The 10,861-nt window shown below is 45.0% G+C and overlaps 1 long non-coding RNA gene across 1 annotated transcript; it reads left to right on the top strand.

Moving 5' to 3' along the window:
* The first annotated feature begins 939 nt into the window (after window positions 1-939).
* LOC129345689 (uncharacterized) lies at window positions 940-10,564 on the top strand. Its single transcript, XR_008598591.1, has 3 exons — window positions 940-1,491; window positions 3,933-4,039; window positions 10,484-10,564. It is a non-coding gene; the product is annotated as an uncharacterized LOC129345689 (long non-coding RNA).
* The last annotated feature ends 297 nt before the right edge of the window (window positions 10,565-10,861 follow it).

The following is a 10,861-nucleotide window of genomic DNA, read 5'->3' as shown; positions in this document are numbered from 1 at the left end:
ATGCTAATGAGTCATGCTAATGAGTTCCTGCAGCTCTTTTTCTACCAAATGACTCCTGCATAGGGCCAAACTACAAGTGACGAATGACACTTGAATGGCAAGTGAACAGACTGAGGGCGAAGCTACAAGTGACGAATGACACTTGAATGGCAAGTGTATTTCTCCCTGTTCACTTGCGCTCCACTCAATTCAGTTGCCGTTCAAGTGTCATTCGTCACTTGCAGCTTGGCCCTCACATGTATTCCTCCCTGTTCACTTGCGCTCCACTTGCGCAAGTGAACAGGGAGGAATTCACATGAGTCTGTTCACTCACCGTTCAAGTGTCATTCGTCACTTGCAGCTTGGCCCTTAGAAGATTAATAAACTTTCTATCCCAGCCTGAACTTTTAGGGACTAGAGCCTCCATCTTCAGATGTTACAAAGAAGTGGAATCTAGTCCAAGGAAGACTATAATGGAATGTATTGATCTTGAAGATACCATCATAGTCATATTGCAACCAACTAATACGGCTACCTTTCTGACAGCAGATCTCGCTTGGAACTTTTTTTTACACATCTGATCGGACAAGCCCCGGCTTTTGAAAGTTGAAGCATTTGGAATGAAGACGTAAGCCAAAGGAGGAGATTTAAGGAACTTGGGAAAGAATCTCTTCCGTTCCGCCACCCACCTTTTCCTTAGCTGGGTTGCTATGTGGTCTCTAGCTAAAGCCCACATGCTGACAGCTCCCCCTCCCCCTCCCACTGCAATAGCCAACTGCTTGCTGCTATAACAGGTGAGGTGCTCGGAAGATGCCCTTGTTAGCCAGGGTTCCAGTTTTTCCACATCAGCGTTGAGTCGGAGAGATCCAGAAGACAGGCAGAGGCAGAAATCAGCCAATGGCAAGTAAGGGGTGGGACAGGCCTGGATGTCTCCGCCCTGCCTCTCTGAATAGCTCCACCCACCCATTTTACAGCAAACCAAAGAGAGAGGATGATATTGATTCTGTGCGATACAGTTCAGTTCGTTGAACTCTTTGAATCAGGTATTCTGCAGTTCTCAGTAAATAAATTAGACGGGCGGGCTCCTCTGCCATCTCAAGGCAGTCTTGCTTGGAATAATCAGCTGCTCGTTTCCTAAATAACATTCCAAACTCCCACCTTCAAAGTCACTTGCAAAAAGGCAGAATGAAATGTGGGCCTGGGACTTCCAAGGTGGCCCCCACCCTTTCACCTTGTGCGTATCCAGCATCTGGCTTCAGACATCCTTTCCAACTGAAATGGAAACTTTCTGTGTTTATTTTCCCACAAATGCTGATATGCAGTTGCTGAGAGCGAGCCACAGGATTGTGTGATGTGGCTGTGAAGTGCACTGTTAGTTCTCCTCCCAATCGCAGCGCCTCGATTGTAACGGATGCCTTTCAAAACAGGCTTGACTGGCTGGCGGCGTTCCAACAGGATATGAAAAATGGAGCAAATCTCACACCTGGGAAAGATGCTGAAACTGCACGGAAGGTGGGCTGCTTCTTAATATTGCACCAAAGGAGCAAACTGTTTCTCGTACTAACAACCGAGATCGAGAACACCTGGGGCCTTGATGCTGTGCGAGCAAGGCTTGGTCGCCAGACTGCCCCATAGGAAGACGTATTTCATTCATGTTATTAAAACATTTTGCTCTTAAAGTCCCCAAAGGGACTTGCAACAGTTTTTTTTTAAAAATCACCCTGATGACATTGGGTTAAAATCACAAAAGAATGTACGCAAATACAGCTGCGAACAGTTCAAAACTGTTAAAATGAGAAAGCTGAGCAGAAGAAAAATGTAGAAAACATTAGCCTGGGGTGCTGCCTGAATTAGCAATCTCGGGGCTATCCTCAAAGCAACCAGGGGGATAATTTCTATAGTAGAAGAGGAAGATTTGGGGCCAATAGCACCTTAAAGGCCAACTAGATTTCCAGGGTATGAGCTTTTGAGAGTTGGGGGAGCTCTCACACCCTGGAAATCTACTTGGTCTTTAAGGTGCTACGGGACCTGAATCTTGCTCTTCCCTGGGGAGGGAGCATTATCATTTTAGTGCCGCTGTTGAGTGGCTTTCTCATGCATCTAGTCTGTGGGAGGACACACAACTGAGCCTCCGAAAACAATTCTAAACTCTTGGTACGTTCACTCCTCTCAGCCCCAGCTCCCCAGCTGTATTGTGGGGATAATAACAACATTAACTTGTTCACCACTCTGGGTGGGGCACTAATCTGTCTAGAAGAGTGGTATATAAGCGCAGTTATGATGTTCAGAGAGGAGCAGGGACTCATCTGACAAAATCCAGATCATTTCAGGCTTAAAAAAACAAAACAAATTGAGCCCAGTGTAGATGTTGCAGAGCCGGCATATTATATTATATTATATTATATTATATTATATTATATTATATTATATTATATTATATTATATTATATTATATTATATTATATTATATTATATTATATTATATTATATTATATTTATTATGCATGTGCTTAAGTTCTGTGGCTACCGAAATCTGGATCAACTGCAAATGCTTTTCAAAGGCAGCTTGTGTAGGGTAGTGGTTATAAGGCTGGGCTAAGGATCTGTAAGATCTTGGTTCAAGACCTCACTCAGCTCCCTAGGGGACGGATCATGCACATTTGGCCTAGCCTACACTCCAGGGTTGTAGTGAGGGTAAAACGGAAGAAAGACTGATGTCTGAAGGAAGGTTGGGATGCAAATGTTCTTGACAGACGTTAAAGAGGGCTCAGGGGCTTTCAGGTTGTCAGCCTCCAGGTGGTGGCTGGAGATCTCCCAGAATTATAACTGATCTCCAGATGACAAAGATCAGCCCCCCTGGAGAAAATGGCTGCTTTGGAGGGTCAACTCTATGGCTTTATACCCTGTTGAGGCCACTTCCTCAAACCCCGCCCTCTTTAGGCTCCACCCCTGAAATCTCCAGGAATTTCTGAATCTGGAGATGGCACCCCTAACTGTTATGGTTTTTAGAACTGGCTTATTTTGGTTTGGGTTTGTATCTTTCACATTTAACGGTTTCTAATTGCATTTTGGGTTGTGAGCTGCCACATTATGTGGTACGATTCAGGGTATAAAAATTCTTTTTTTAAAAAAAACACACCCATCTTATTTCAAACTACTGTCAGTATATCGAAGGGTAGCCGTGTTAGTCTACTGTTGCAAAACAAAGCGGAGGTTCAGTGGCATCTTAAAAACAAACAGTATTTATTCTGGCATGAGCTTTTGTGCAACTCACGAAAGCGCAGGCTGGAATAAATGTTGTTAGCCTTTAACCTGCTACTGGACTTCTCTTTTGTCCAGTGCATTGAGACCTATTATAGGTGGGGAAAGAATTTTGGTGTGTGAGGGGGGCAGAAAATAAAAACAGAATGGAATGAACGAGCAAATGATCTCTTAAGTGTTCTTGGCCCCAGTTGTGAGTTTGATCTGTGTAGTAAGAATATAGATAGGACCTTTGTAGGCAGACCAGAAAGCAGTTTATGAGGCCAGGTTTTCAGAGATGCTTCTCAATGCTCTGAAATCTGACAGGACAGGGCATGCATGCACATGCATGGGTCTCTGAGTGTCCCTGGAAATGAGGCCATTGATGTCTTAACAGACACACACAGGCAGCACACAGATCATATTTGCTAGAAGCATGATACGGATACCCTGCCCACTGCATTGCGCATCCTGCTCGCCATCTGTTCCCTGAGAATGGCAGCAATCAAAAGAGCAGACAGCGCGCCATGGAAATGAAATCCGCCGAGGCTCCGTGGCGTAGAGTGACTCTGTTTTCTGCAGCGTGCATGTTTGGAAGTGCTCTCGTCATTGAGAAGTCCATTAGTGCAGTCACCACCACATTTAATTAAAAAGAAATTTGCAATGGAGGCATTCTGAATTTCATTTACATTTCTGGCTGCGTTCTTTACCAGGAATGGGGGCCCACGCTCTGCCTCACCCTGCCATGTTATCCAAGTCTCCAAAGACGAGGAAGGAAAGGTGAATACACGAAGCTGAACCAGACAGTTGATTTATCAAGGTCAGTATTTGTCTACTCTGACAGGCAGCAGATCTCCAGGGACTCAGGTGACAGACTTTCACATTGCCTACTACCCAGGGCTTTTTTTCTGGGAAAAGAGGTGGTGGAACTCAGTGGTGGAACTCAGGACCGCACAATGACGTCACTTTGGGTCAGCTGGAACAAGGTGACAGTTTTTTAAAGTTTAAATCGCCCTTGGCGAAAATGGTCACATGGTCAGTGCCCCCGCCCCCTGATCTCCAGACAATCTAAACTCCCCTCTGTCTGGAGATCAGGGGGCGGGGCCACCGGCCATGTGACCATTTTCAAGAGGTGCTGGAACTCTGTTCCACCACGTTCCAGCTGAAAAAAAGCCCTGCTACTATCTCTTCTTTTAAAATGGAGATAACAGTGATTGATTCTGGAATCTCATGCCAAGCAAATGTTCTACCACTGCTCTACCATTTTATAGAACCTTGCTCTATCTCAGGGGTGGCCAAACTGCAGCTCAGGAGGCACATGTGGCTCTTCTATACATATCATGCAGCTCCCAGAGGTCTCTGAGCATTGTCGTGGCCCTAAAGTTTATTTTCTTTCTTATCTTATCTTATCTTATCTTATCTTATCTTATCTTATCTTATCTTATCTTATCTTATCTTATCTTATCTTATCACTTTTGTGATGTCACTTCAGGTCAAAGTTCAGGTGATGGCTCTTCCTAAGCCCCACCCCTTCCAATGATGTCACTTTCCACATACTGCACCCAAACCCCACCCCTTCCTGTGATGTCACTTTCAGTACACTCCACAAAACCCGCCTCTTCCTCTGAAGTCACTTGAATGCATGTAATGTGGCTCTTACATTAAGCAAGTGTGGCCACCCCTGCTCTATCCCTTGGTCTACCAGTATTGTCTCCTCAGATTAGCAGAGACTTTCCAGGGTCTCAGGTGGAGGTCTTTCACATCAGTTATGACCTGATCCTTAACTGGAGATAAGGGAACCTGGGACCTTCTGCATGCAAAGCAGATAATCTTCCATTAAACCACAGCCCTTTACACGCCGCGTGGTATGTAGCCAATATAAAACCAGAGCCGTCCAGCAGAACGAATATTGTTCTTAAAGCAGGGAGATATTGCTTGACGTTATATCCCAGCTCTGCTCTCAATTGGCTCAAATTGGTCTATGGGAAGGAAAGTAGAATAAGAACTCGGAATGCTGCAAGAATGCCGGGAGATAAGGAGTGTAAAAATTCTTTGCCCAAAGAGCTCAAAGGGCCTTATACATGATTAATACCACCCTTCTGCAAGGAATACCTTGCGAGTAACCTTGAGGGTGACAGTGATCAAGTAGGACCGAAGATGGCAGTGTGACACGACAAAGCCGGAGCGTCCTATCGGCACAAGCTGAAGCTTTAGCAGAGTCCTTACAATGGGACGTGCGTGCCCAATAGATGTAAGGGTTGTTTGAGATGTCTGTATTGTTATGCAGTGCAGGAAGCAGATATTTAGGAGCAGATTTAACTCAGAAGGGAATCACCTGCAAGAGTTGGCAAAGCCAGCCGTTTTTTTTTTTTTTTTTGCATGGTCACATTGTGGTGTTGCGAATCCTACGCAGAGCTATTGCAGTCCAAATCCATCGAAATCCAAGGGCTTAGACCGCAGCTACCCAGCCCAGGATTGCATGGCACACTTGCTTTTTGTTTGGACTTGCTCACGCCCTGTGTTGCACGTCCATCCCATGCCTGGAGGCTTGTGTGACCCACTCACCTACTCTTCTCTTGCCCTCATGAAAGCATTCTGTAGCCTCTGGCCATGATCCAAAGAATTGCTGCACGCTCTAGGGGATGTGGGACTTCCTCAAAGGGCAGTCCTTCGTGCTGCGCTGCAAGGGCTTCTGATGTTACGAGGGAGATTCCAGATCTGTTTGCATGGTGGCTTGCTATTTAAAGAACATGAGTAAAAATTAAATCCGTTTGTTGAGAAGCACAGCATAAGATGTCCTATGGCTGGTGTTCTAACACAAACTAGGCGGAATACACAAACTGATCCAAACATCAGAAGCTCTTCCATGTTTTCCCCGTTTGTGTCGGGGATCACACGCTGCGGAAATCCTCCACTGCTGAATTCCTCCACCCAATTTCATCTCCTCAATGTCTGTTGCAACCCACCACAACATACCCAACTGTATTTGGCTGTGCTCCCTTCATTTTTTCATCTTAAAAATTATGATTGCATGCACGCTTACTGTAGTTACGTAACAGGCTTTGCCTCTTCTGGACAGGAGGCTGGAACTTTGGAAAGCTCCCAGGCATTCGGCTAAGGGGGCAGCAGCTGAGCTCTGGGCTCCGTGCATTCCACTCCAACCCCCCACCCCGCACAGACAACTTGAAGGGATGCCATCTGCTTCCCCTAAACACACACAACAAGGCACAATGGCGCTGTTTGTTCAGTTGTGAGAAATGTTTTATCAAATAGTGAAGTATTCAAATATGTATTTGGGAGCGAAATTCCTCCCTCTCCCATTTTCTGAAAAGTGGAGCAAAAGGTCGGAGGAACTGAGGGCCTCCATGCTGATCAAGAGAGGATGGAAAGAAGCCGGAGGAATCCCCTCCCTGCATTCCTTTCTAATTTTAGGGGTTAATCTGAGGCTTGGTGCTTTGATGCTTCCGGGTGTGGTAGGAGATTGCTCAGATCATCCTTTTGATTAGCTGCCAGGATCATACCAGCTTGCCACTGGGACAGTCCTGCTTACACGGAGCAGCTAATTCAAGGTTTAGAAATCGCCAAGTGTACAGTGAGGTTCAAATAAGTGGGTACGAGATCCAATCAAGCCTGAATTCTCCCTAGAAGCTAAAATGACAAAACTGAGGCTATCGTACTTTGTTCATATCATGAGAATTCAAGATTGTATTGTCGAAGGCTTTCACGGCCGGAGAACGATGGTTGTTGGGGGTTTTCCGGGCTGTATTGCCGTGGTCTTGGCATTGTAGTTCCTGACGTTTCGCCAGCAGCTGTGGCTGGCATCTTCAGAGGTGTAGCACCAAAAGACAGAGATCTCTCAGTGTCACAGTGTGGAAAAGATGTAGGTCATTTGTATCTACTCAGGAGGGGTGGGGTTGAGCTGAGTCATTCTGTAAGAGTTTCCCAGGGTGTGGAATGCTAATGGCGGGAGGCTTCACTGTCTCCTGAGGAGGTTCTTTTGCATATGGATTGGTGCTTGATGTGCTAATCTTCTCTGCAGGGCTATTGTCGGGTGTGGAGTGTTTTGTTGGCCTGGTGTTTTTCAGAACCGGAGCCCATGCTCTGTTCATTCTTAAGGTTTCTTCTTTCCTGTTGAAGTTTTGCTTATGCTTGTGAATTTCAATGGCTTCCCTGTGCAGTCTGACAAAGTAGTTGGAAGTGTTGTCCAGTATTTTGGTGTCCTGGAATAAGATACTGTGCCCTGTTTGAGTTAGGCTATGTTCAGCCACAGCTGATTTTTCAGGCTGTCCAAGTCTGCAGTGTCTTTCATGTTCTTTTATTCTTGTCTGGATGCTACGCTTTGTGGTCCCGATGTAAACTTGTCCACAGCTGCAGGGTATACGGTATACTCCTGCAGAGGTGAGGGGATCTCTGCTGTCTTTTGCTGATCGTAGCATCTGTTGTATTTTTCGGGTGGGTCTGAATACTGCTTGAAGGTTATGCTTTTCCATAAGCTTTCCCATCTGATCAGTAATTCCTTTGATATATGGCAAAAACACTTTTCCTGTAGGTGACTGTTTTTCCTTGGTTGTTTGATTCATCCTGGGTTTGATTGCTCTTCGGATTTCATTTCTGGAGTAGCCATTTGCCTGAAGTGCGTGGTTTAGATGATTAATTTCCTCATTGAGAAAGCGCGGCTCACATATCCGTCTTGCACGATCCACTAATGTTTTCATTATGCCTCTTTTCTGTCGGGGGTGGTGATTGGAGTTTTTGTGTAAGTACCGATCAGTGTGAGTTGGTTTCCTGTAGACCTTGTGACCTAACTGAAAGTTTGCTTTGCGGATGACCAAGGTATCCAGGAATGAGAGTTTTCCCTCACTTTCTTTCTCCATTGTGAATTGTATGTTCAGGTGGATGTTGTTGAGATGATTCAAAAACTCCCTCAATTCTTCCTCCCCATGGCTCCAAATGATGAATGTATCATCCACAAACCTCCCCATGGCTCATTTGGAGCCATGGGGAGGAAGAATTGAGGGAGTTTTTGAATCATCTCAACAACATCCACACCCTGGGAAACTCTTACAGAATGACTCAGCTCAACCCCACCCCTCCTGAGTAGATACAAATGACCTACATCTTTTCCACACTGTGACACTGAGAGATCTCTGTCTTTTGGTGCTACACCTCTGAAGATGCCAGCCACAGCTGCTGGCGAAACGTCAGGAACTACAATGCCAAGACCACGGCAATACAGCCCGGAAAACCCCCAACAACCATCAGAATTCAAGATTCTCTGGAAAAGTCAATAATGCTAGGAAAAGTGGAAGGCAATAGGAAAAGAGGAAGACCTAAAAAGAGATGGCTTGACTCAATAAAAGAAGCCACTTCCTCCAGTTTGCAACATCTGAGCAAGTCTGTTAATGATAGGACGTTTGGGAGGTCTTTCATTCATGGGGTCACCATAGGTCGGAGATGACTTGACGGCACATAACACACACACACACACACACACACACACACAGTGAGATTTATCAAAGAAACCGTTTCAGCCCTCGTGTTCAATGTTGGAGAAAAACAGACTTTCAATTATTTATGTATTTATTTACAAAATTTATACCCCACCTTTCTGCCCTCATCAGGAAGAGACATTGGTTACGTCAAATTATAACAAACCTGGTTTGTAAGGAAAATCTTCAGGCAGAAATCCTTGCATCTTACACCATTTTGGGGCTGCAGGATAAAGGATCCCCAGCTTCATTATCTATTCACTTGGAGGCGATCCTGATTCACCATATGAGACTAGCCGACTACAATTTTGGACCAGAGGCATAAGAAAACCCTCTCTACACAATATCATGTTCCACCAGTGATAAACTCCCGTTTGGAAAGGGAGACGAGTATTTTTGTTTCCCTGTGAAGCATTTGGACATGAAATGTTCTTGCTCGTGCATTTCTCAAACTGAGAGCCAGCCTCTGTAGATGCCCAGGGATGCCTGATTGGAAAGCAAAGGCAGGGAGCAGGAGTGCGATGGACATGGCAAGGGAGAGAGATCCCTGTGCAGTGTTGCGCACTGGAGGGCCACTAAAGAATGGCTGCTCAAAATAGGTCACAGGCAGGAAGTAGAAGGAAAAATCCCCCCCTTCCACACGCATGAAAGGTTCAGCAGGTTACATACAAGATATTGTAGAACTGAGGAGATGAGATCAAATATCCTGCATACAATGCGGATCTAATTCATAAGGGTGTATGGGAGAGACTCAGATTGTCTTTCCCCTGGTGTGAATAGAGTCGAGGGTTGCCAGCGTGGGAAAATAGGCCCCAACCCCTATGGCAGCCATTTAGTGGCAGCCATTTACTAGTAACATTTACTAGCCATTTACTAGTACTAGTAATTAGGAACCTGCCTTGCCTTTGTGTAACTTGCAGCTCTGCCATATGCCACAAGTGTAATCTAATTACTGCTGCAAAAGTGTCCTCTATGACCACCAAGACCAAAACTATCTGCAGACAGGGAGACGCTTGGTCTCTTGCTTTGTCGTCTGCTGGCCCACAAAGGGCCAGCAAGGGGAAAGAGTTAAAAAAGTGGCATTGTGCCAAATGTCACTTCCAGTGAATTCCTGAAAGTGATGTTATATTGCCAGCATGTCAATCATATGATGCTCTAGGACTCAGGCAAAACTCTATGGTTTTATTAGAGTTTTGTCTGGATCCTATGGTGTCGTGATGATGTCATACTGGTGACATGACCCAGAAGACAATATTGTAACCCCAAGATCCCTGTCAGATATGCAGGAACAGAGTGGGAAGTGAAAGTGGCCCTGGATGAAACCAAATTGAGTGTTCCCTGGGAAGCTATAAGCAGTGCCATAAGGATCACTCATCTCAGCTGTGCAAGCAATGGCTATTAGCTCACCCATGGCTCCCTCCTCAAAACTGGCAGCAGTGCAGGAACAGACAATTGGTGAACTGATACTAGTTATCATTTCCGATGAAAGATCAGAACCAAGCAGCTCTGGCAAGAGTTCCAAGTTCGTCTAGGGTGGAGGGCTACCATAAAACGTGCAAAGATGTGTCTCTGTCCCTCTTTCTAAATAATACATTTCCCCCCTTAAAATCCAGCTTGAGAAAACATTCTAATAATGGTATTCTCCCCACTTTATAACCTTTACTATAATGGACCAATACTATTACTGGATTTTCATCTTTCTGCCCAAAGTGCTATGACAACAAAGTTTAGCTTGCAATGCTATGTATTCCTAAACATACATTCTCTTCATGCAGGGACCGACTTCCTCTTTCTGATGGAACAACAGTGACATCTAGTGGCCATACTGATGTTAGACCAGAAAAGAAACAAGCGCGGTGGCTTCATCTAGAGGCTTTCTTTTCTCAAAGATAATGATAAAAGCACAGAAATAAATAAAAAATAAAATAAAAGGGAGATTGCATCAGGCTTGCAAATGAACCTAATTTGCTTTCACATTCCAGGGTAATTAATCTTTGAAGCATCAAGAAAGAGGGAAAGAGGGAGGGAAAAAGAAGAAAAAAGATTCCTGTTACAGAGAAGTGCGAAAAAACATACATAAATTGCATTTGGGATATTTTTTGTGATCCACAAGATGAATGGCAGTGCCTTATGGGTAGTACAATGCTAACCCT

The sequence above is a fragment of the Eublepharis macularius genome, chromosome 18 (genome assembly GCF_028583425.1).
Source record: "Eublepharis macularius isolate TG4126 chromosome 18, MPM_Emac_v1.0, whole genome shotgun sequence".
Lineage (NCBI taxonomy): Eukaryota > Metazoa > Chordata > Lepidosauria > Squamata > Eublepharidae > Eublepharis > Eublepharis macularius.
The sequence above is the reverse complement of the archived record's forward strand: the minus strand, read 5'-3'. Positions and strand labels throughout refer to the sequence as shown.